Here is a 26685-nt window from a genome sequence, read left to right on the forward strand (position 1 = left end):
CCTTAATGCCCGTCAGCCTGTTACCCCTCCCACTCCCCTGCCCCCTTCCCTCCCGCAGCCCTCAGTTTGTTCCTGATCGTTAAGGGCCTCTTACGGTTTGTTACCTTTTTTCTTTTCCCTCTTCCCATATATTCATCTGTTTTCTTTCTTAAATTCCACATACGCGTTGCGATCATCTGGTTTTTCTTCCTCGGACATATGCCACTTTGCCCAGTACGGTCAGGCCCCACCCACATCATTGCAAATCTCAAGAGTTCATTCTTTTTTTTTTTTTTTTTTAAAGATTTTATTTATTTATTTGAGAGAGAGACAGTGAGAGAGAGCATGAGCGAGGAGAAGGTCGGAGGGAGAAGCAGACTCCCCATGGAGCTGGGAGCCCGATGTGGGACTCGATCCCGGGACCCCAGGATCATGACCTGAGCCAAAGGCAGTCGTCCAACCAACTGAGCCACCCAGGCGTCCCTCCGTCCCTCAAGAGTTCATTCTTTTGGCTGGCTGGGTAGTATTCCGTTATATACATAAGAAAACCTGTCACATCTTCTTTATCTGTTCATCCCTCGGTGGACATGGGGCTCTTTCCATAGTTCAGCTATGGTGGACATTGCTTCTATAAACACTGGGGTGCAGGTGCCTCTTTGGATCTGTATTTTTTTATCCTTTGGGTAAATACCTAGGAGGGCACTTGCTTGGTTGATACATTTTTTTAACTTTTTTTTTTTTTTAAGATTTTTATTTATTTATTTGACAGATGGAGATCACAAGTAGGCAGAGAAGCAGGCAGAGAGAGAGAGAAGGAAGCAGGCTCCCTGCTGAGCAGAGAACCCGATGCGGGGCTCGATCCCAGGACTCTGGGATCATGACCTGAGCCAAATGCAGAGGCTTTAACCCACTGAGCCACCCAGGCACCCCACATTCTTTTTTTTTTTTTTTAAAGCTCTGCATGGTTTGAGAACAACGGCTCCAGCAGATCTGTGTTATCTTCCACTTCTCTGTAAACGCCCATTATCCACGGAAGATCAGGCCTTCTTTGATCTGGCCCATCTCCCTTCCCAGCCTCAGCCCCCATCACGCCCCAGACGCTAGGCACACCCAGCGGTGAGATCCTGCCCATTCTCTGCCCTTGTATTGGCCTACGCTCTTCTGACTTCACTGCTGTTTCCCCAGCCTCCTCCCATTCCAGTTCTCTGCACAGAATTACTCTCCCTCGGAGAATCTGGTTCAGTGCTCCTTTCCTGGAGAACACCCTTGTCCTTCCTGCGGCTGACTTGGCATTCGCATCTTCACAGCTGCTGGAAGACCGAGATCTTCACTCCTCCACACCCCGCCCAGTCTCTGCTCAAAGAGCATTTGCTAATCAACCGGGTGCATTCGCAGTGGTCATACCTGCCTTCTGAGGTTCTGAGCCATGTTCAAGCGCTTCAGAACCGTAAAGCATTTTACGAATAGAAAGTAGATTGTGATTATTGTTGATTGGGATCTTTAAATGAGAGCATCGACTATTTGTCATTTTCCTGTAGACTCTACTCTTCAGCGTTTGGGACCCTGTGCTTTGTTTATTGTTTAAAATACAGTCTGGCTGCCCCGGGGGCGCACGACACAGTCCTGTTCCCGCCCCCCAAGGACGGGATGTGGGGTTTCCACTGCAAAGTGCAGCCCAGCTAATCAACCGGACTAATGAGATGATGTGTTTGCCTCGGGCAGCATCTCTGTAATTCCAAAACCCTGTCCAAATAACCAAGCTGCCTGTGAACTTTTATTATGTGGACTCACCTCTCTCAAAGCCATCTGTGAGCATGGTTTTGTGAAGCAATTATATTGCAGGTGTGCAATCGAGGATGAAGTAATGGCTTAATTATTTGGGGAAGCAGCCGGCATTTTGGACCAGAGACTGGCTTCACAAACTTCCCAGGCTTGCTTCATGCTATTTTGTTCTTTGGAATTTTAACACAACCTAGAGCGAGAGAATTGTTGGGACTGTAGCCAGCTGTGTGCACAATAATTTTTAAAAGTCAGCGTGTTCCATATTTTAATCATGGGAAGGTCTAGCCTGATTCTCTCTTATTGCTGATGTGGGGGAGGGCTCTGGGGTGGGAATGTGTGTTCTTGAACAGTCTGAAATATAAGCAGAATTTCAGGATGTGTGTGTATTTGGGAGAAGAAAGTCTCTTTCTTTCACTGATTTCTCAAAAGGGGTCTGTGGAACCCCTCCCCCCAGAAGAATGGAGAGTACTAAGTGTGGTTTTATGTTTCTTTGAAGTTGTCAGTAGTATCTAGGAGTTAAAGATAGATCTTGAATGAATTCCTTGTCTTTTTCAATGGCTCAGAAGTAGATCAGTAGCGGGTTCATTTCTAAATTACCCACTCTCCTGGATCTTGTTTGTCATCATCCTATGCATTTGCATTTTGGCCTTGACATTTCCGGTGAGAACAGGCAGGGAGGTGGAAAATGAAATAAACCGGGGAAGCAGGAGGCTAAGAAAAAAGGTGATGCGGGATTGGCGTGTGTCAGGCCCTCCGGGACTGTGATGGAAATGCCGCCCCCACCCCCAGCCCTAGAGCTGTGTTATTCAGTGGCCTTGGGTCTACCCTATATTTTCGAGCACCTGTCATATACTAGGCACTTTGTGTAAACTTTCATTTTTTTAGCCGTCATACTGGCATTTCAAAAGAGGGTACGTTTTGCCCATTTTACCAAGAAAAGGTAAAGAAACCGTGGCTCCTGTTGAGATATCTTGCCATATGGGGTGGCCCATACGCACACAGAGACGGGGCTTGGGAGAGGTTTGTCACATTTAACTGACGAGCACAGAAAAACATGATTCCTAAAGCAGTAAATAGAGCCTCTTATGGAATTGCCCCTTGTATTTCCTTTTGCATCAGCTTGTACAAAAGATCTTGTTAGGACGTAGCAATCAGCTTAATTCCTTGTGGCTTACCAGTAGATTTCAGTTATTTGAGGTAATTCTGCCAGCTGTTCCCAGGAATACGGCACATGGCTTGTTTTTATCTGTGTCGGTGCTGTTGACCTTAGACGTGGAGTCTTTCCTTCGGCAGACGCTTAACTAATCCTCCGCTTATGGGAACTGAGCGCATACAGAGGAGTGAAACACCACCCCCGCCTTCTGGGAGGTTGGAGCACAATAAGGGAGCATCGTGGCGTGGGAGATAGTGTAGGGCTACAGACGAGGGGGGGGGGGGTCCACCTGCTGACGAAGGACTCTGCGGTTTCTTCCTGCGATGCTGAAATTTGAAGGACCCATGCAGTGAGCCGGCGTTGGGAACAGATTTGGTTCACACACCAAGCTGTGTGTGCTTCGACTGGAGTTTTCCGACTTTGGGCTCAATGAGACTAGCACGTTGTAAGTAGACTGGGTTGCCAAAGGCAGAGGCGTCCTGCTTGGATGCCCTCTGGCTGAAGGAATGGAATGGGAAAGCGTGGGTTTGGTTGAGGGTGCTGGGAGCAGGCCTGGGCATTTCAGCCGCCACAGTCCACAGCTTCAGAAAATGCTGGTTATGTTTCATTTAAAAAAAAAAAAATTAATTGATTTTAATTCGGAGTAAGAAAGTATTACCTATTCCTGTTTTTCTTTTAATTGAACCCAAAGAAAGTTTAAAAAAAAAAAAAGTAAATTTCACTATACATAGATCACCATTTTTATAAAATGTTAGTGTCTTTCTTTCTCTGCTTACAATATCCTATTAAAATTGACCTTTGCTTAAAGCAGCCTTTTTCTTCGCACCAGCCCTGCCTTGCACTGAGAATAAGTTACTAGCCAAGAGACAGGAAAGCATGCTCTGGCCGGCTCTATTTAAAAGGTGGATCCCGGGGCGCCTGAGTGGCTCAGTGGGTTAAAGCCTCTGCCTTCAGCTCCGGTCATGATCTCAGGGTCCTGGGATCGAGTCCCACATTAGGTCCCTCAGCCCCCTCCCCACTCCTGCCTCTCATGAATAAATAAAATCTTTTTATTTTTTTTTTAAGAATGCATGCATTTGATTCTAGTTCTTTACTACTTGTGAATAAATAGTTCTTCTTTCTTGATAAATTTTTGCTTGTTCCTTGCTTCCCGGATTATCTGCTGTTTTGTCTACACTGCTAATCATTTGGGACCAAAATGCTCCAGGAACACTGAAAATTGCTCTTTTATTCTGATGTCACCTTTGAATAGTGTCTAATGTTACCCTTACCCCCAAATGATCTTTTAAGAGTATTGATTAAACTCCTTCTAGGCCCCCGCAGTATACCAAAACCCCACCAAACTCCGATTTTGACCACCTTGCCCTGAGAGTGCTGTATCCATGTTAAGATATTTAATCAAGACCAAGAGGAAACAAGGCTTCAGTTGGCAAGTGCCTGGGGAAGGAGAGCATGGCCCATGCTACCTTATTGCTCAGGTTTTCACATAAGTCACTTATTGGCAGTCACCGGGAACATTTCCTGAGGGTCCTGGACCACTGTCAGGTGTGTGGACCCTGTATCTCTCCAGATTTGATCGTAATCATCCAGACCACGTTTTATTTTTATAGGCTTCTCTATGAATGGCCGTTCTTTGATGGGAGATGGGCAGATCCTAGGGGTCTCTCCTCTTAGAACAACCAGGATTTGTGCACGTTCTTTTTTGAATGGGCTGATTTCCAGGGGGCATTTTCTATTCAACCAAACAGCATTACTTATACTGTTTTATTTACCAAGAAATGGTTTTGAAATATGCCTGATAATAATATTTTTTGAAAAAAGTCTTTTCCAGAATTGTTGGCCTACTCAGGTACCATTTCTTTTGGTTTCTGTGTTGCCAATAAGTAGGGGGTTCGGTGACCTTGGAGAGTTACTCTTTAAAGGACTCTGTTGAACTCCTCCCGAACGATGGGCCTTGGCCTAGATGATCTCCCGGGTCTTTCCAACCTGGAAATTGAGGATTCTGGAGTGGGTGCCGACCAGGGGTCCACTCCCGGGGACCACCTGGCAACGTGTGCAGATGGTGTCAGTTGTCTTCTAATGGCGTCCAACCAGTATGGGCCCAAGATGCTGCAGACTGACCAACCATACACAGGATAGCCCCCACGACAACGAATCGTCCCCCCCCACCCCCACCCCACAACACGTCAGTGGTGTTGAAGTGTTGGGAAGCTCCCGTGTGCAGGAATGGGAAGAAGTATGGGGACCTGGCTCCTGGCCTTCTCCATGCACTTTCTTTCTCTCTGGTTTGTGTGTCCCCTTCACTGCTCGTTTACCCCCTGAAAGTTCTCTTGCTGAAGCGATGCGGGAGCCGGCTCCTGGGGTAAGTCTCAGGGGCCTGGTTCAAGGAGACAGAGCTGCTCTTGTGTGAGGCTGGGGGCCAGCATGAAGGGCCTGAAGCCACCGTGGACATGGAGGTGTTGGTTTTCTGAGCCACGTTAAAGATGTGTGGCCCACTGTGTTCTCTTATTCAGAATTTTCCTGGCTGTGACTTAGAAACTCGGCATTTGTGTACTTTTCCAGGTTCTAGGACATTCCTGGGACTTGAATTCTATTGAAAGCTTAGAGTTTTCTAGGCTGTAGCCTATCATTTAATCTTCCTAGGGACTAATGACTAAAGAGCAGGCGTGACAACAAAATAAAGTAACGCGACTGTCTGAAATTGGTGGGGTTTTGTGGGGCAGTGGGGAGTAGGAGGCAGTGGGGAGGGGGGTGGGGCGGTGGGGACGAGCCGAGAAATGATGGCACATTGAAAACACACAGAGGAATACTTAACTGGCTTTAAGCAGCAAATGTTTTTCGTTGTTTGTTATTTAGGTGCACAGGTACTCGGTGGCATATGGCTTGGACCTCTTTAAAAAAAGCAGAAACTGAACACTGTGCTCGGAGCCAAAGCCGGGGCCGGGGCGGGAAGGGTGCCCAGAGCAGCCTCGTTCATTCGGGGGACCAGATTTCACAAACAGCACACATCAGCCCGGCTGGAGCCATTGAGTCGAGGACAAAACTGTGTTTTCCCTGAGGAAGCCAGTTCCTTTCGAGGACTGTTGACCGGAGACGCACCTTAGTTTTGACCCCATATACAGACCCTCTAGGTACCCACCCTGAGCTCCCCTGCTGAGAAGCAGGAGGGCAAGAAGGAGCTTCCCAGGCCTTGGGCACAGCTGCCCCATTCTGGCACAAAGTCAGCTATTACCCTGGTGCTGGATGGAAAGCCGTAATCACTCCCCGGAGTAACAAAGCCCGCGCGCTTAGAGACAGGCATGCCTCCCACCTCTTTGCAGACTCCTGGGAGGGCCGAGCGCCAGTGTCTGCTTGTCATTTTGCCTCTATTAAGGGACTAATTTGTATCTCATGCTCATTCCTTCACTCCCAAGAATCCTCTTGCTGTATTCCCCCCACCGCACAGTTTTTTGTTTTTTTTTTTTTTCCCCTTAACCACTACAGTCATGAATGGCCAAGGATGGTCATTTTTGCCTTCCATCAGCTCCCCGAATGCAGGCAGATCTAGTTTTGCCAGACCTCATTGTTTATGGACATGCTCAGGCAAACGCCATCCCCCCCCCCTCCCCCCCCCCCTCCCCCCGCGCAATAGAGTTCTCTAGACAGAGAAAAGATAACCTGAAAAGTAAAGAGGAACTTGAAGATCTCATAGGGGGGAGACCAAGCAGCTCTCTCGCTGAGAGAGAATAAGGGAGCTGGGTAACTGGTTCTTTTGGACCCCTCACGATGGGGTCCGTGGAGGAGGAACAGTGTCACCTACAGCTGAGGGTGACTTGACGTTGAGGTGAGTGGGATAGCCCTGTTCGGTAAATGAGAGAAGAGGTGTCGGGCCCCGGGGTGGCTGTGTACTTACCTGGCCCAAGCCTGGAGGGGACCAGTTGGCCCCGGGTGGGATTTTTCATTTCCCCTGGTTGTGTTCTCTGGGTAGCTGGCTCACGATTGGAAAGCCTAGCTCTTCATTGAAAAAAATCAATGAAATTTACCCTAATGGGACATGTTCAACAGGCAGGAACCTCAAAAGCCATTATGCTAAGTGAGGAAATGATGAGGTGTTGCTTCCATTCACGGGAGTTTAGAGGGGTGGAGAGCAGGTGGGTTGTTCAGGGCCAGGAGGGGGAACAGGAATCAGCCTCAGACTGGCCTGGGGGGCTGATTAGGGGAGCTGGGCGGGTTTTTACAGCTGGATCGTGGTGATGTTGCACAGTCCTACAAATTGACCTACTAAAGGTCACCGAATTGAGTCCTAACAATGACTGAATTTTATAGAATGTAAGTTCCACTTCAAGGAAACTGTTAAATTTTTACCGTGATTGGATTTTGTTTGGGGCTTGTTGTGGGAGTTGGGTACCTACAAAAAGATTTTTATGGTCTGGACTTGGTCCCCAAGATGTTAAATGCGGTTCGGGGAAATGTGTCCGAATGATGCTGTTAACAGTTGGAGCTCTAAGCAAAGTCCTAGTCTGAGCTTGGTCCCACTTTAGTATATAGACTAGATAATCTTCATTACATCTTCTAAAGTGCTTATGTAAAAGAACTCCTGGTTTGTTTGTTTGTTTTTATACAGGACATACTTTTATGTGAACAAGAAAATCTTTTGTCCAAGTTCGTAACCTCTCTACGTGTAAAAGGAGTGAAATCCTATAGGCTCCTGGAGGTGGAAAGGATGTTAAAGTTTAAGACCCGGAGGACGGACTCAGGAAGAATAGCAGACGATTAGGAGATTCAGAGACTCTGGGCTGTATTTGACTAGTGGATGGAAAGACCTCAAAGTCAATGCATGCCCTTTTAATTAGAAATTCCCTTCATCAGAGCTGACACACTCATTATTTGACTATGGTGGTGGTCTGAATTTAATGGGAGTCTCCTTCCCCTGGGGTTTAGAAAACTCCATACCTCGCTCTAGTCCCATGTTTGTTTTGGGAAATGCTATCCTTATTAGCAGGGCTGCTGAGAGTCGATTTAAGGCTGGTGAAAATGGAATGTACACCCCCCAACCCCCACCAGTGGCTTCGTCTTGGTGTGCCACCAGGGGGGCCCAACCCCACTTTCAGAAGTCTCTCTTACTGCCCTGGGCTTGATTATGGAAGCCAGCGATGTTACAGGTAATGGGTTAGGACTTTTAGCTGCCCAGTTTGAAGCCTTTCATTTTTATCCCTGTTCACCAGAAGTTTTTCTTTTAACTGTGATTTTTATCTAAGGATCAGGTGGGTTGTAGATAAGAAAGAGCTTCTGAAGCGGCTTCGTTTCCTTCCTTCATTCCATCAACAAAACATGTGCATTGCTGGGTGATGGGTCCAGAAGGACGACACGGTTGCCTCGAAACAGCTTTGGGCTGGTGGTGAGGACTACGGGGCGGCAGAGGGCTGGGAACCCCGAGACCTAGAACCCAGTAAGTCAGCCCTAGGAGGTGGGTGTGGGATAGTGCCAGCTGTTTTCAGGCCGGTGGGCGTCGTGATTTTAAATGGCGTCCCCTTTGCAAGCCAACGGCATCACCTGCGAAATGGTTTGTGATACTGACCTTCATCTTGCAGGTCAAAGCCTGCATTGACTTCTCTGAGTTCACGAACCTTTCCTGCCTCTCATCCAGGCACAAAAAAAGTCACGACCTCAGCTGGCCTGGCCGTAAGTTCACGGGGAGCAGGTCAACGGCTTTGTGTTTCTGTCTGCTAGTTGGCATGGAGGATTCATATCTTTCCATGTGACCTTCAAAAATAAGACCTGTGCCACACAGAAACGTTCTCTCATTTGGTCTCAACTTCTTTAAACTTTGCCTCTTGGTGGCCGGCATGTTCTTCATGTTGTGTAGGGAACTTAGGCATGACGGTGATCTTTTTAGCAGGAGAAGGAAGTACAAGTTGACAGATTTTTGTAACTAATAGAAGGCAGTTGCTATGTAAGAATTTTTCAATGTCTTTTTTATTCTTCCTCGGAAAAATCCTTTCTCCTTGCACAGATATTGTTGGATTTCTTTGTCTTTATAGGGGGAAAGTGTAATCCTGCTCTTTGCCACCATATGGGGGTGACCACGTGCCTGGCAGGGTGCCAAGTGCTTTAAACACGTAAACATGTCATGTCTGACCTTCTCCGTAGCCTGGACAGGGGTTGGTTATGTCTCTACTTCACAGAAGATCAAACTTGGGCTACAGGGGGTCGAATAAACTCCACCAAAGTTGCACAACGAGGCCGGGCCAGAATTTTAAAAGGATGATTGTTCCCTGACCTTTGAAATTTTTTGTCAAAATGTTAAAAATGCTGTCAGTGACAAATGCATGGGGAAACGGAGAAAATAGTAAAAGTAATGTTTATGTCGTACCCCATAATTTAAAATGTCGGTAACATTTGCGAATTTTAGAACTCATCACAGACTGGGGCACCGGGGTGGCCCAGTCGGGTAAGCATCTGCTTTTGGCTCAGGTCATGATCCCGGGGTCCTGGGATCAAGGCCCGCATGGGGAATCTCTGCTCAGCGGGGAGCCTGCTTCTCCCTCTGCTTGCCATCCTCCCATGCATGAGTGCTCTCCCTCTCTCTCAAATCTTACTTAAAAATTAAAAATAAAAATAAAACTCTTCGGGAACTGTTTGAGCAGTCCTTGTCATGTAATTTATGACGGAGTGAGCATCTTTTCTCTACCTTGGTCTCTCAGCCTCCTCCTCAAAGGCTGGATCAGCTTCCAGCATTTTCTACTTTGTGTTTGCAGCGTCAGGACCTATCTCTGAGAATTTCTTTGTGGAAAGGCCTTTGCCAGCCTCCCCTCCTCTCAGATGTCTTCAACCTTTACTCACGACCACTTTCTGCATTTATGCGGATAAATTTGCCTCCACTGGCTTTCTTTGGCTGCCCAGCCCAGGGGTCTCTCAAATGTGGGCAGTGGTGAGATTCCGTGTTTGGCTCTTCTGTGACTCCATTTACCTTCGATCTGCATTTCCCTCCGTCCCTTTTCTTGGCTGCACGGTCGTTCATTTTGTTGTTCATCTCGCTTCCATTTGTCCACATGGGTGAAACGTTACGTGGGTTTATCTCTGGGACACAGTCCGGCCACGTGGCTGCAGGCTGCCTTCTGTGAGGACAGAGCAGCACATGGGTGATGACCCACCACCCGGACACTGGCAGAGCAGTGGTGTGACTGTGAACACCGTGTGCATCTTTTCTTCACGGAGAGCTTTCTGGCATCCAGATCTAATGGCCAGTTACTCACCACGCAACAATACCGTGATAGCAGAAAGGATGAGTCGTGCTGTCGGGAGCCTGGTGGTGTTTAACCAACTTGGGCATAGCTAGTGCCCTCAGAAATGTGGGGAGGGAGGAAATTGCCTGACTGCCCTGCAGTTCTCCAACTCAGGAAGAAGGAGGAAAAGGGAGGAACAGGGTCTCCGCTTGGGTGGCGTCCCCCATGCTAGATGATTCTTCACCTGTTCCCCTTGATGGGGAAGGAAATGGAGATGTTTTTGTCACTTGCTTAAATGTAGTCAGAAAGTGGAAGGCTGACAATCCAAGCTCAGATCTTTCTGCCTCCAAAAGTCCTGCCTTTATTTATACTCTACCACTCTTTGGGAATGAAACCAAATGCTGTGATGGGAAAGAGAAGGAAGCCAACATTTACTAAGTAGGGGGCTTGGCCCCCGTACTGTGTCACTCCTGTTCCTCAGGACCCTTCTCTTGTCCCCGCGTTCCAGAAGCAACCATACGAAGCTCAGAGAAGCTACGAGGAGGCTCACCTTTGGCAGGGCTGGTTGTTGTAGAGAGTTGGACTTTACACGAAGGACAGAGACTAGTCATCCCTGAGACGACTCACCTGGATTTCGTTGGTTTTATTCTACGGTTAATTCTTCATTTATAAAATGTGGCCCAGATCAGAAAGCTGGAAAAGGCAGAGGATTAGGGTTTAATTTATACACATTGATCATTTGGCTAGTAAATAATTGATTTTTGGATTCGCTTGGGAATGTGGCAAAAACATGTTAGAGATTGAATTTGAATATCTCATATGGTTCATGTTATGGATGGAAGGAATCTGCAGAACTAATTCCTCCTGAAAAGAGTCCTTTCCCCTGAAACATGTCCCTTAGGTCCGTCAGCAGCTCCTGGCTTTACCCTCCACCTCTGCCTTGTCCTTCTCTGCCTCCCTGATTGGCTCTTCCAGCCCTAGGTGCCCAACAGTGTGGGTGTCCCTGAGGTTATGTCCTGACTCTAGTTCTAACACCACAGGTCTCTTGTCTGAGATTTGCACCAGATGCACAGCGAAAGATTTAATATCAATGTCTGTTCATCCGCACCCTCTTTTCTTCAAGGCCACACCAAGTCCCAAGGCCTCGTGCTCATTTCCATCTCTTCTCCTGAAGCTCTGTTGAGCTTAGAGCAGCTAACTAGAGATGCTGACGCCTGTCTTGTGTTTTAGTCACCCACCCTCCCCCCTTATTACCCTAGCCTCTGCCAGAGCTAATAGATCCCAAATTTGATAATACCAGGCTCTTGCAAAAATACTTGCCAGTGATTTTTCATTGCTCACAGGATAAAGTTAAAATTACTCAGCAGGTCATACAAGATCATTTACAACAGTCTGACTTCCTGCCGATCTCCCTGTTTTTGTATGCTGTGTGTCTTTTTGCGGGAAGACTGTGAGTTCATGCTTCTTCACCTTTGTGCAGTCTTCTCCTTGCCTGGACTGCCCTCTCCTTTTCCTTGGGTGGACTCCTCTCCGAAGGTTTCCTAGACTCTGCAACCCACAGAATTCATCATAACGTGTTCTCCCCTGTGGTTTCCTAACACGTACATTCCTCGTGTGTAGTACGTATCGTAGTGGTTTTGTTCACGTGGCTTTTTCCAAAGGACGGTGTGAGGACCTTGACGACAATAATGGTCCTATCTGTGTTCATCATATAGTGGGTATTCGGTAAATACTGAGTCATCAGATAAGAGATTTCAAGACCATTGCTCCTCTGGTGCTCCTTCGGGCCATGTTGTGACTACAGAACCAAGTTATAAGGACGTGCTTTGTTGATCCGGTAGTTGGGAACTGTGACTTGGAGGGACTGTGACAGGTCTGATCCCCGCTTAGATGGTATGCTGGTGATCCATGAGTGGAAGATAAAGAGAAAAACAGACATAAAGACTAGAAGAACCTCACTGCCCAATACTGTTGAACGGGCCACATGTGGCTACTGAGCACTTGAAATGTGGCCAGTTCTAAGTGGTTGGGTGGCTCAGTCAGTTAAGCATCTACCTTTGGCTTAGGTCATGATCCCAGGGTCCTGGGCTTGAGCCCCGTGTCGGGCTCCCTGCTCAGTGGGGAGCCTGCTTTTCTCCCTCTCCCCCCAACTCATGCTCGCTCTCTCTCTCTCTCATAAATAAATCTTTAAAAAAAAATGCACCCTCGATTTCAAAGACTTAGTACCCAAAAGCCCCCAAGTGCAAAATAACTCCATTTTAAAATATTGATATGTTAAAATAATAGTTGGGGTATTTTGGATTAAATGTTAAGATTAACTTCATCTGTTTGTTTTCCCTTTTTAAAAAATACTGCTATTAGGAAAACGTAAATTTCGTTTGTGCCTCACGCTGTATCTCTTGGACAGCTGGACTAGAGAGAAGCTCTGGGAAGCCGAGGGATCAGGGATGACAAGGGAGGCAAAGAGCAAATGCTCCAAGAATCAGAAGGCAAGGGGGGCTGCCATCTTTGGCGGGACCCGCGGAAAGTTAAAAAAAGGAAGACAGAAGACCCAGCGTAGGTGCCGTCAAGAGGGGAAGCCATGGCGGAAGTAGCCTTTGTGAGCAGCCCCATATCTAGAACAGGCAAACTTGAATCCAAACAGTGGATGAAAACTTGTATTGTTTTTCTCTTCTAATGAAGTCATTCCTATTTACTGCACCCATAATTAGAGAATAAAGTTAGCAAACAAGGAGAAAACCTACTCATCACCCATAATTCTAGTCTTGAGAAACTGTCTCCTTAAACCTTGGTATATTACCATCTTTCAGAGCTCTTCTGGGATTTATATCCATTTACATATGTTTTTATGCACATGGAACCATTCTTTATATACACTCCTTATAATTTTTTTTTTTTTTTTTACTTAATAGATTAAATATTTTTCCACAGTAGCCTTTAGTTTAAGATCATTATACTGGAGGACAGAAATAGAGCGTGTTATCTCCTGAATGTAGCATGCTGACCCAGCCTCCCACCCTACCCCAGTTCCCAGGTTTCCTCTGTTGGGACCATAGCAGCCCTGATTTCCACATCAGCTAGATTGATGGCGGAAATCTGGGATGTGGGTTTACTCCGAAAGGGGCAGGTCACCTCTGTGCGCCCCCCACCCCCGCCCAGGGATGGCCCAGTGAATGGCGGCGTTGCCTGAATGCTGCAGCTTAAAAAAAAATACCCTTCCGCCTTCTAAGGGTTATAGCTATAGACTAGAATAAATGTGAATATCAGTAATTTGGCATTCAAGATGAAGCAGCACTGTCCTCCGCATGTACAGCTGTGTGTATATTAGAGCACATTTCGTTGATGACTTTGAAGCTATTCTTGATGCCATTTAGAAACTTACTAATGCGTAGGGTTCTATATCCTGGAAGTTCTAAATCTGACCTGTGGAGGTGGGGTGGAGATCAGTTACCAGGAGGCGAACTTTGCAAACTTCAGATGCTGGGAAGGTACCTGACCCACAGGGAACATGTGATGAGTGAGACCAAGCCGTTTAGAGATGGTGAGACAGTCACAGTGTAGATTTGTTCCCAACAGAAACTTTAAGGACACTGGAACTGTTCACTGAGATTTTGTTTCAAATTTCCCTTTCGAGAAGAATCTCAGTTTATACTGCTTCTTGCTCTGTCCCCTTGGCAAAGGGAGTCCAAGTCATCCTTGGGGATGTGGTTCAGCTCTCCCCCTTTTCCCAGTGACCTCAGAGGGAGACACAAAGGGGCCAGGGATGGCTCTCCCAGAAGTCGGCAGGGTTCTCAGAGTGGGAAAGGGGTTTTCCATGTGTGATGGGAGGGCTCACTTCTGGGAGCATGGTGGCCGATGTGCCCGCCCCCTTCCCTACCTAGTATCAATGACCATTAGGGGAAGAACCGAAGTATTAACGCAGATCAGCAACACCACCACCCTTCACTGAGCTGCTGTGGGCCCCAGGCTCCACAGCGTACCTTTCCTGTGTGCTAGTTTTAACCTTTACGACCAACCTGCAAGGGAGGCTGTGTCCTTTGCACTTTACAGACCGGAAACTGAAGCCCAAGGAGGTCAATGCCGAGTCAAGGTTACAGTGAGGGAGTAGCTGGTGGGTTTCATCCCAGTGTTTTCCAGAAGGAACGGGATTGCCAAAGGACCAGCAGATCCAAAACCCTCGCCCTTACCCTTTTTGCTTCCTGCTCAGGTAGTGAATTTCAGCTTTTGAGACTGGTAGCCTCTGTTAAGTTACCTGACAGGCTCTCTTAACCTTTCCTGCCAGCTGAGAGCGAGGAAACCTGACAGCGAATCAGGTGTTGTGTTGGTGAAGTGGCTTTTTTTTTCTTTTTCTTTTTTATTCTTTACAAACCCTTGTGTCGAGGGCTGACTTTCAGTAGATCGCAGCGAGGGAGCTGTCTGCTACGTACGAAACCCCGACCCAGAAGCAGGTCGTCTACGAATGGTTTAGCACCAGGTTCCCTATGAATGTGCGTTGGGTGAGGGCTGAGGGGGCGGCCCCCTTTCCGGCTGCGCCCCGTTTCCCGGGACGAGGGGCTCTCCGCACCTGACCCCCATCCCGACGCGCGGCCGGGCACGCCATGCCACGCGGTGTGCGCCCAGCGGCCCGCCGGCGGGGACGGCGGGGGACCGGCTATCCGAGGCCAACCGAGGCCCCGCGGCGCTGCCCTATCGTTCCGCCTGGGCGGGATTCTGACTTAGAGGCGTTCAGTCATAATCCCACAGATGGTAGCTTCGCCCCATTGGCTCCTCAGCCAAGCACGTACACCAAGGGTCTCAAGTGGCGTTTTAAGTGCACTCACCGTGTTTTGGTGGGTGACCCTTGTTCTGCTTTAAAAGTCTTCTCTTCCCAGAGAACTTTTAAAGAGCCTTTGAATGTACCTCTCAACCAGAGAAAACTTGTACTTTAAAAAATGAACTTTGATGAATGGGGCTGGCCTACCCTATTTATGGCTTTGCCTTGCTTGCAAATGAAGCACTGTTTTTTGTTTTTTGTTTTTTTTTTCCTAAGATTTATTTATTTTTTTTGAAAGAGAGAGAGCTTATGTGGGGATGGGGGGCAGAGGGAGAGGCAGAATCTAAAGCAGATCCCTCTCTGAGTGTAGAGTCTGATGCAGGGCTCCATCCCCTGACCTTGAGATCTTAACCTGAGCTGTAGGTCAAGAGGTGGACACTTAACCCATTGAGCCACCCAGGTGCTCCTTAAGCTCTATTTTTAAGATAATCTTTGCTATACTGGCAGGGCTCACATTTGCTCTCCAAATTATCAACATTGGAGATAGAGAAAAGTAGATTTCCTGTAGCATTTTCTTTCTAATTTTGATGATGCGTGAAGAAATTTTGGAATGCCACTCTTCATTTGACAAGAGGTTAACATAATGCTGGAATAATTAGTACACCCAGCTGCAGCCAGGTTGTGTGTGTGTGTGTGTGTGTTTCCAAGTAGGCTTTAGAAGATGGGGATGTTATTTATAAGAAAAAAATTTAGGGGTACCTGGGTGGCTCAGTGGGTTAAAGCCTCTGCCTTCGGGTCAGGTCATGATCCCAGGGTCCTGGGATCGAACCCTGCATTGGGCTCTCTGCTCGGCAGGGAGCCTGCTTCCTCTTCTCTCTGACTGCCTCTCTGCCTACTTGTAATCTCTGTCAAATAAATAAATAAAATCTTAAAAAAATTTTTTTAAAACAAAACAAGCATCTCTTGCATAAGAGCAAGAGTAGGTTTTGACACAGAACAGAGCCGAGAGCTCTTGACCTTCATTCTTGTGTGAACTCCAGTTTGACCACACAGGGCTCTCTGCCTTCTTTGTCAGTCGGTGTCGCCAGCTCCCTTGACATATTTACACCGTTGTCCCTGACTTCATCATGAGCCGTAATTTGGATAAAGGGCGCGGGAGGAGGACTGGGCAGGATTTTTCCATGGCTTCTCCGGAAGGCAAGGTGTTAGGGGTGAATTGTGCACCCCACCAGAAGGTGTGTTGTGGTCCTTGCCCCTTTGGTACCTGTGAATGTGACTCTGTTTGGAAGAGGGAACTTTGCAGATGAATTAAGATGGAGGTTCGAGTGAGAGCTGTGTAGGAGGGTAGTGGGTCCTTGATCCAGTATGACCAGTGGCCAGATAAAAGGAGAGACTCAGGGAGGAGACACAGAGCAGAGATCAGAGTGATGCATCTGCAGGCTGGGAAGCACCAGAAGTGGGGGGACTGTGGGGCTGTGTTGGGGGGACAAGCATGGAACAGATTCCTGCCTCTTCTCTCTGCATGGACTTTGCCACCCCCTGCCCCCACCCCGCCCCATCTAGGGTCCTGTCATATTTCACTTGTAGAGAAGAGCACACTTGAGAAAAAGTATCCTGTAGGTAAACATAGTCTAGACAAAGACTGGGTGTAGGATTGCTCAGGATGGAGGAAGGTCACATCCTGGCTATTCCTTCAACTCTTGTCCCCGAGACCTTGGGCAAGTTACCAAGTCTCCCCCAGCCACCCTGTGCTGTGTGTACCATGGACTAACCTGGGTATAAGATCCTGTGTTGGTGAGAAGGACATGCATGCACAGGGCCAGGTAGGGCCAAGTAGATGCAGGTGGACATGAGCTGAGCCCCAGCTCTCGCCTTCGGTGTGTGGTTTGGAGGCACTTGAGTAAGTCCTGTTCTCCTCGCCAAGAAAGAAGGTTGGATGTTTTCCCAAGAGCCCGCTGTCTACCTGGTGCTGTGCCGGGCACCAAATGTGTTACTTTATTTAGTGTTTGAACACATTTCCAAGTAAATAACTTATTCTAATGCTTCTGACATGACCTCCTATTAAAAATTTCCCAAATTAATTCCTACCTTTCAGGGTCCTGTTAGGATTAAACGTGGGAATATCTATTAGGTACCTACTGGAATTTGCAGCATTCAGTAGGTGCTCAATAAATGCCAGGGTTTTTTTTTTTTTTTTTCCTATTCACATGAACTTATGAATCAAATATTGTAAGGGACAGTGCTGGCTGAATGATACTGTGCCCTCTAAAGTATTGTTGTTTTATAATGTCCAGATAGCTCAAACAAAATGGCAGGGGGAGGGGGTCTGTGCTTGGAATCCTGTGTGTTTGATGTGACAGCAGGGTTTACTTTAATGAAATCTCAAAAAGAGGTTGGCATTTCCTGGGCCAGGCAGGTCACCTCTGGAAGGAACGTGATCAGATTAGGGACGAGAGAGCAGACCAGCTTTCATATTGTGCTGTGTGTTGTCAAGAGAAACTTTGTTTCCCTGGGGACTCTGATTGGAGGCAGCAGATGGTTTCCCGAGTTGGAGCGGGAACTCTGGAAGAAGATCAGGGTGACAGGAAGGGATGTGGAGAGCCGGCCCCGAGGGCAGAGCCGCAGACGGGGCTCGTCCACGCGCCCCCCATGGACTGCTTCCGATGGTTGCCAATAGCAATGGACTGAAATGAAGCATCCACTCCGTGCTTGTACTTGCAGATGAAGATTAGTTCTTGAGACAGATATTCTTATATTCTAAGGCCCCTTTCAGCTGTAAAGGTGATTGTTGCGTTTCTGTCCACTGGATGGTTTAAAGACAGAGGTTCTGGAGGCTAGAAGTCGTGCCACCTCCTTTAGCACTCCCTGTGCCCTCCCACCTCAGATGGGAAGTGACTGGGGACTTTGCTTGCCTTCCACCTTTGGCTTTTGTCTCTGGAATGTGTGTTTCATTTAAGCAGTTGTGTAAGACATAAAATATGCATATCACACCCTTTCGAGTTCAGGGTTTTTTTTTTTTTAATCATTTTTTAAAAATTTATTTTCAGCATAACAGTATTCATTGTTTTTGTACCACACCCAGTGCTCCATGCAGTCCGTGCCCTCTCCAATACCCACCACCTGGTTCCCCCAACCTCCCCCCCCACCTCTTCAAACCCTTCAGATTGTTTTTCAGAGTCCATAGTCTCTCATGGTTCACCTCCCCTTCCAATTTCCCCCAACTCCCTTCTCTCCCTTCTCCTAACTCCCCATGTCCTCCATGTTATTTGTTATGCTCCACAAGTTCAGTTTTTGTGTGTGTGTGTGTGTGTGTGTGTGTGTGTGTGTTTTCACAAGTTCAGTTTTTAATTGATTAGTAAAATATGTGGGAGACAGAAATATAGTCTGTTCTGGAAAATCAGAAGTGTTTATAGTCGGGGCGCCTGGGTGGCTCAGTGGGTTAAGCCGCTGCCTTCGGCTCAGGTCATGATCTCAGGGTCCTGGGATCGAGTCCCGCATCGGGCTCTCTGCTCAGCAGGAAGCCTGCTTCCCTCTCTCTCTCTCTCTCTGCCTTCCTCTCTCTCTACTTGTGATCTCTCTCTGTCAAATAAATAAATAAAATCTTTAAAAAAAAAAAAAAGAAGTGTTTATAGTCATCACTTCCCTACTTTTCCCCCATTAATTTCTATATATCAACCCACAGTAGAGCAATTAATTGAAAAAAAAAAAAGAAAACCTCTTGGGGCGCCTGGGTGGCTCAGTCGGTTAAGCATCTGCCTTTGGCTCAGGTCATGATCCCAGGGTCCTGGGATCGAGCCCTCTGTTGAGCTCCCAGCTCTGCAGGGAGCCTGCTTCTCCCTCTCCCACTCTCCCTGCTTGTGTTTCCTCTCTCGCTGTGTCTCTCTCTGTCAAATAAATAAAAAACCAAAATCTTAAAAAAAAATTTTTTTTTAAAACCTCTTCTATACAGTTTGGCAGGATCAAATTATTTATTTTTCTCAAATAACTTGTTATAGTCCACAGTTTTAGGATATTTTTAAACTTCTAGCTTCATTGGGATATAATTGGCATATAAGGTTGTAGGATTTTAAAAGTCTCCTTCGTGGAGATTTGGTGTATGGGTACCTTATGAAACAGTCCTCCCCGCCATGTAGTTAATACATTAAGTGCCTCACATATTTATCTGTGTATATAAGAATATTTAATTTCTACTCCCTTAGCAAATTTCAGTTTTACACAGTGCAGTGTGAGCTGTAGTCACCATGATATACATGAGATCCTCCGACCTTATTTATCTTCTAACTGAAAGCTTATTCCTTTTTACCAACCCCTCTGTGTCCACCACCACCCCCTGCCCCAGCTCCTAAAAACCGCCTCTTCCTCTGTTTCTAGGAGTCTGACTTTTTAAATTTTATTTTATTTTAATTTAATTTGAAAGATTTTATTTATTGTCAGAGAGAGCACAAGCCGGCAGAGTGGCAGGCAGAGGCAGAGAGAGAAGCAGGCTCTCTGCTGAGCAAGGAGCCCGATCCGTGACTGAGCCACCCAGGCATCCTGGAGTCTGACTTTTTAAAGAGATTGCATGTGTAAGTGATACTACGTAGTAATTGCTTTTCTCGTTTTACTGCCTCATTTTACTTAGCATCACGCACTCAAGGGCAAAAATAGGCTAGAATTTTAAAAAATATTTTATTTACTGGATAGAGAGGGAGAGAGACGGCAAGAGAGGAACATAAGCAGGGGCAGTGGGAGAGGGAGATGCAAGCTTCTCCCTGAGCAGAGAGCCCAATGTGGGACTCAGTCCCAGGACCCTGAGATCATGACCTGAGCCAAAGGCAGATACTTAACGACTGAGCCACCCAGGAGCCCCTAGGCTAGAATATTTTTAATATAAATCCAAGCCTGTTCTTTATTTTTGATATCTGTTTACCTGTATTTACTAAAAATTAAAAAAACAAAACAAAACAAGAAATCCTCGTTTTCTTGAAATATTTTGGGAAAAGCAGTTAAGTTTATTTCTGAACTACTCTTGGATAGCTTAGGTTAGGACCCTATTAAGGACCCTTTAATTATTAAAATGACGTAAATAGAAAATGGAACTGGATTCTCGGACACCAGGGTGCCAGTGCAGCCGAGGACTGACGGTGACCTTACCCGGACCTGCCCCAGGCAGGGAAGCAGGTGCTCAGACACACTCCTTCCCACCTGGGTCTGCCTGATTTCCCTGTACTTGAGCACCTGCGTTCCCTGCTTCTCGGGGCCTTGCCAAAGTCCCATTCTCAGATGTGAGCCCAGAGTCCCCAGCCCTGTCACAAGGGGACATGCAAAGTCACACTCCCCATTGCGGTTCCAGATTCCTAAAGAGGCTCTCTGATGGGTGCAGGTGTGCTCAGGACTCCCTCTGGGCCACCCCCCGCAACCCCCAACAATCTGGACATGTACCGCTCGCTGACAGATGTTTGATGATATTTCTGCTCAGCTCGCCAGTCAGCACTTGGGACAACACCTGTGCCTGTCCTAAGCCATGCGAGCCCGAGTATTTGGAATCTTATGTAGACGATTAGAATGACCTGTAAAGGAGAAGACAGATTCTCTTCTCCTTTCCCTCCTTGTCCACCCGGCGCCTCTGGGGATACTGAGGCAGTGTCTGGGGTGGGACATGGACAAGCATATTCAGCACGCTCCCCTGGGGTCCCTGAGACACCTTGGACTGTCTGATAAGCCTTGGGCTGTGTTGCAGTTGGAATGGCCGATGCATTGGTCTTAGAGCAGACCCTGTGCTTCGTGGCCCCTTCGCTGAAAAGCCGGCAGCTCGGCGGCTTCCTCGGAGCTGCCAGAACCGAGTCTGAGTCCTTTATCGAAGCACTGATGCTCTTGGGAGCGCTGACAGTTCGTCCCCTCTCTCCACGGCGTCCCCTGTACAAGCGCTGGGAGCCTAAACGCCACGCGGGACCTGGCACTGACTCCCTGAGAGGCACCTCCAAGGGGGGAGTTGCAAGGACCCCCCCCCCCCACTCCACCACAGGTGCCTCTCAGTGTCTGCAGCCTGAGGACTTGGAGCCTTTTGAATTATGGGAGAGGAGGGTGATCTCTCCCTGGCTCCTTTCACGTTGTTTAAAGCTGGGATGTGTGGACGAGCGTACGTGGCTGTGGGTCTGCTTCCCACAAACCCTCCTGTCACCACTGACCTGGAGAAATAGAAGATACTGCCCCTCCTCTCCCTCCCCCTCCTCCCTGTCCTTCTCCCCCTCCTCCCCCTCCTTCTCCCCCTCTTCCCCTCTTTCCTCCTCTTCCTCTTTCCCTACCCCCTCCTCCTCCCCTTCTTTCTCTCCCTCCTCTCCCAATTCCTCTTCCTCCTCCTCCCCCACCCCCTCGTCCTCCTTTTTCATACTTATTGGCTTGCTTTCCGTGTCTTGAAGTTCAAGATCCTGTTTCTTCCTACAGGATCCTTAAGGTGCAAACTCATGTCAGCCCTTGGCCCTAGGGCTTAACTTCTTCAGAGCCACGAATGTAGATGATGAAAGCAAATGTGAGCTCCCATCAGAGCCTTACCCTAAGTTGCGTGTTAAACTTACACTTAGAAATGGTTGGGTCTGAAAAAAGGTTCTGAGAACAGGAAGCAGCTTTAGGGCAATGATGAAGATCATCACCTGAGTCATATAAGGTTTTCGTGGTCGTGCTCTTCACGTGATGGTTGGGTTCTCTTCGAGGTGTGTGGCTAAAGCAGCAATACCCAGAGGAAAATTCCAGGGATGATATCATGATCCTTTGGTGGGAAAGAGGTATGTTCACGCGGGAGGTGTAGATAGAAGACTAGAAAAATTGGCCGTGAGTAATCGTTGGCCCTCTTAAGAAATCAGTTAAGGAACTTTCTTTGCCTCAGATAACCTTCAAATTTTCACTTCTTGGTTATTAAAACCATGGCTTGTTTAAGTATTACTCTTTGGAAGTCTTATGGGCTAGAGGAATGCTTGATGTCATTCTTTCCCGGAGGGAATGAGACTTCTCCACCCACCCAGCCAACGCTTCGGAGTCGGACATACACAAACTTCCCTAGATCTACCCTTAGTAGCTGTGGGACCCGGGGCAGATGACTTTCCCTGCCCTCAGTTTCCTCTGCAGTCCTTCCCAGTGGGGTTTCTGTAAGAGGGAGTAAGATAATGTTTGGGGAGTGCCTGGCCAAGGGTATAGCAGATGGTCAACAACACCTGAGATGGGCTTGAGGAAAAATACTGCAGAATCTTGGGTGACACATAGTGACTCCCAGAATGAATACCAGCCTGCCTCTGACCTCAGCCCCCATGCCCCTTGAACCCTGGGATTTGGACGGCTCTCCATCCTGCTTGGCAACAGCCATAAGGCTGACTGTGCTACCTTCCCTCTTAGTTGGCTGTGCTCCTTGTCCAAATGTGGTTCTCTCTGAAGGCTGTGTGACCAAGACCAGGGTGTCTCTGGGTTGCTCCTTATTGGGAACAGAAGGAAGACTCTTGAGGTACGTGGAAGAAGGCACCAATGGAGGGAATTACCCAAGTATCCTAGCCCAACTGAGAAATTTCTAGTACTCTGGAATGGACAATTTAAAAATTTTATTTATCATGGTGTCCATCTTGCACAAGAGGCCGCCATTCCCAACCCGCTGAAAACGTGTGCACGTCCCACGTAACACACACGTGAATGTTAGTAGCAATGCACAGAACTGCGTGCCAGAAATGGGTAGATTTATTTGATTTGTGGTGATCTGTGGTGAAAGAAAGCATGTGTTGCTTATAGTCATTAAGATGGTCACTGTATTCCTTTAGCCCCTTGAGAAGGGGTTGATTTGGGTTTGGGATTTGGGAGCAATTGCCATTTACCTGTATCATTGCATTATTATTGCAATTCTCATCAGTAGGTTTAAGCCTGTATGCCCAGGTAGTGGAATGAGAAAGGCTGCTAGATTTTATTTAATATGTGATCCAAAGAGTCTTCATAATGAGAAATGTATTGGTTCATAATGAGTTTTTCTTTATCTTGCTGAGTCTGCTTCTGGCTTTGAAGATGTGGTTATTAAAGACAGACTTTTTTTTTCCCTCTCGAATTTGAGACTTCCATTATTATTATATCAACAATAAATATATTGAATTTATACCTATTAAATATTTTCCAGCCTTTTCCTAACCCATGAAAATATTATTTACTTGTTTTGATTTACTTGTTTATCTGTTCTTTCTGGATTGCTCTACTTTGAAGGTCATTTTTGAAGGTTTTTCTGATTGGCACATCTTTGGCTATTCATTTTTTACTTCTCAAGGAAACTGGAAAACCAGGTCTTTATTTTTTTATTTTTATTTTTTTTATTTATTTGACAGAGGTCACAAGTAGGCAGAGAGGCAGGCAGAGAGAGAGGAGGAAGCAGACTCCCCGCAGAGCAGAGAGCCGGATGTGGGGCTCGGTCCCAGGACCCTGGGATCATGACCTGAGCCGAAGGCAGAGGCTTTACAAAAAACCTTAAATTTTTACTATTTGCAGTTAAGTTTATTCATTCTTCCAAGGGAACAAAAAAGCCCCCCTTTTTCTAGAATATTTTAAAGAATATTTGCACAGCCCTGCAATTTTCGATTCTGATTGACTGTCAACAGTTTTGTTTTCTTTTTCTTTTTTCCCCATCCTTTAAGGGAGTTAACTTTAGAGCAATTAAATACTCAAGAGCCAGAATAGAATTTAGTCATCTTTGTTTCTATAACTAATATGCATTCTGAGCTACATCACAACTCAACAATGTCTAATGAGTCGTACATAAATCAGTTGTGTGACTTGATTAATAAAGTCAACATAGTAGAAAAATTTGCTCTTAAGGAAATCCATGATTTCAGGGTTAAAAGCCACCCTTCATCTTATTTCGTTTATAAATTTGAATTTCTGTGTAGTGCCGGTTTTGAAGAGGGTTTCCCAACTCCAGGTGGCTCTTGGTTTTCTTTGTTTTAATTTGTGGCTTGGAAAGAAAAGAAAAAGCCAAGTGGCTCCCATACTCTATCACCAGTCTTTCATGAAGGAAATCCCATGTTCATGAGGAAATCTTGCCACATCTAATCCAGCTTGTGTGTTTTGGCAATAGGGACAAGGAGAGTACAGTCCTTGAGACTCCTTATAAAGATTTATTTTGTGGTGGGTAACCTTGGTGTTCAGTGTTTCCACATTTCTTTCTAACTGTCTACAGATGATTCCTAAGCTGAAATTCATGATTTGCTTATTGAGTCTGAGTAGCGTGATGGAATGACTTGACATTTTCTGGAAAGAGTCTACTTTTTGATATGTTGCCTGTACAGAGAGCTCTTTTTTTAATGTCTTCAAAAGAAGGGGGGGAAAAAGGATTTTACCGTCATCAGAAAGAAATGTGAAGCCCTCACAGGTCTGTTTTCTGTGGTCAACAATTTGTTAGCCAAACCTGGTGTGTGTTTCTGAGCACCTGCCACAGCTGTACCTTCATAACCCACCCTTCCCAAACTCCTTTCCTTCTGCCCTTTGGGCGAGTGAAGACCCCCCCAAAAGCACCAGGCCCTGAGGAGCTCCAGTCCTATCCTGAGGGGCCTCAGGGCTCCATGTTTCTGCTTTTTGAAGTCTTGCTGACCTTCTGGCCCCCTGGACTCTCGGCGGCCTTCCTCACCCTCAGGGAGGACACAGTAGGGCTCTGTGTGTTGGTGATGCCTGACACTTTTTTTTTTTTTTTTTGAGACCTTACCAAGATAATTGAAATTTCTTAGCCCAATTGGATAGAAAATATGAAGTTAGATACCGGTGAAAGCAATTCGGGACCCTTTGTTGTGAACCATCGGGAAATGATGAAGATTTCACAGCGTGATGGCTCCATAACGTGCGGGGAAGTTGTGTGAAAATAAGGAATGAATGCCTGCTCGCTACACAGTTGGAAATTATTGTGGCATAATGAACTATCGCCTTGAAGCCTCATCGTGTTCTGGGGTTTCTTTTTGTCCTAGAAATCCTTGAAGTGCATGAATTTTATTATTTTTGCTTGCCAAGATGCTTATCCTTTTAGAAGGTCAGTCCTGGAGGCTGGTTCTTTCCAGAGCACCTCTTCCCAGGAGCTGGGTTTTGTGTCACATGGCACTGGTTGAGCAGCTCTGTCCCTGCCCCTTTCTCACCCCTTGGCCCCCTCCAGCCCCCCCCCCCCCCCCAGGCGTGATCCTGGCAGAGACCCACGGAGTCTTAACTGCTTAGGTTTTCTTCCTCGGCGTCAGACCCAGCACTGGAGGGAAGGAAGAGGGGGCAGCAAGGCAAAGCTGTCTCCTTCAGGGGATTGTGCAGGCAGAGACAGCAGGCCTGTGGGCTTCCAGAAAATGTGCCTCGCGCAGGCAGTTTGTGGGCGCAGAGCGCTGTCGAAACCATTCACATTCCTGTCGAAACCTGGCTGGAGGAGTATCCAGTCATCCCACACCTGGATGTTCGTCGGATTTCGGGAGCACAGAGTTAGGTCAGTCGGGAAAGTCAGTGCCTTCTATCATGTTATGACAGTAAGATTTAAAAAATGTCTTTAGAGTATAAGTCTCCTACAGAAACACGCCCAGATCACAGTGACTGTGAATGAATACATGAATACACTCTTTTGTCCATCTCAGAGATCACATAAGAGAAGATTCTCGGTCCCCAAAGACGACCCCCCACAACACCTCCCACCAGCTCTTCCTTCTCTGCGAGGATAGCTACTATCCTGATTGTTCATACCTTCGGGGACTATAACAAATGAGTTCACGATCGGTGGAATCCAATCCATACCCTTCCTTGTGAGTTCTTTGACTCGGCATTAGGTTTGTGACCTTCATGTGTGGTGTTACCGTGGCAACAGCGTCTGCCTGCGTTCCCTTGGCTGGAATTGACTCATTCTATTGATAACAGGCATTTGGATGGTTTCTAACTTGGGATTGTCCCATGTCTTCGGGTGAGTTTCCGGAATTGCCGAACCCATACATATGTTCAGCTTAGCGGGTCCCAGTAGTTTTCCAGACGGCTTATTAGGAAGCCCGTAGCATCATATTGGATGCAGGGCCCGTGGCTTGGGTTCAGCATAACATGCAACACAGGATGGCAGCCTATCAGGTTAGATGCGGCAATGGCCTTTGTGAGCCCCCGAAGTGCTCCACATGGCTTGCGGTGTCTTGAGTTCATCAAACTAGAAACTGCGAGCGATTTTTCAGTGCTGGTGAAAATGACTGTGATTAATCATGCGACATTATTCTGCAGTTGGGAAAGAGAGAAGACATTTATTCTTTTCCTAAAAACAATTCATTTGATAGTTTGCTTTCCTTTCCCTCCGGGCCAGAATTGGATCCAGTTAATGATGAACCCCAAACTGTGGACCTCCTCATCCTTCACTCCCTTTGTGATGAAGCCCACTCGTCTTCAGGCTTTTTATGCAGAAGTCTCTTGTATGTGTTTTCAAATTCTATCGCTTGGAAAATTTAAATGAACTTAACCTGTTGTAGAATTTTCTTTTTCTTTCTTCCTTCCTTCCTCCCTTTCTTTCTTTTTCTTTTTTTCATAAAGTGGCAAACTTCTCCAGGTATCATTTATATAGTGATGGTACCATTGTTTTATTTGGGGGAGGGGAGATTGTGGAAGAAGGTGTGGAAAGATCTGGGTCCTGGAAGCTGGGTGAAGACTCAGCACCGTGTTCTCCCTGGAGGGACAGCTCGTCACCGCGGTGGTAGGAAACCAGATACACCTTTATGCAAGATAAATCTTTATGCAAGATACAGATCGCTGGGCCACCTATAAATTGTGCATCTCATTTGTGGGCGTGTCCCTGGAAATCTACACATGCAGGCACATCATCATCAATG

At 46.9% G+C, this 26685-nt stretch overlaps 1 protein-coding gene and 1 long non-coding RNA gene across 6 annotated transcripts in view; one reads left to right on the top strand and one right to left on the bottom strand.

Moving 5' to 3' along the window:
• The window catches only part of FARP1 (FERM, ARH/RhoGEF and pleckstrin domain protein 1), a 271923-nt gene that overhangs the window by 134709 nt on the left and 110529 nt on the right, over positions 1–26685 (top strand). The window lies entirely within an intron of this gene.
• Positions 1133–22069, bottom strand: LOC125094772 (uncharacterized). The gene is made up of 4 exons (XR_007125687.1): positions 22060–22069; positions 14768–14912; positions 2363–2366; positions 1133–1144 (listed from the first exon to the last, which is right to left on the bottom strand). It is a non-coding gene; the product is annotated as an uncharacterized LOC125094772 (long non-coding RNA).

This window comes from Lutra lutra, chromosome 3, assembly GCF_902655055.1.
Source record: "Lutra lutra chromosome 3, mLutLut1.2, whole genome shotgun sequence".
In the NCBI taxonomy this organism is placed as follows: Eukaryota; Metazoa; Chordata; class Mammalia; order Carnivora; family Mustelidae; genus Lutra; species Lutra lutra.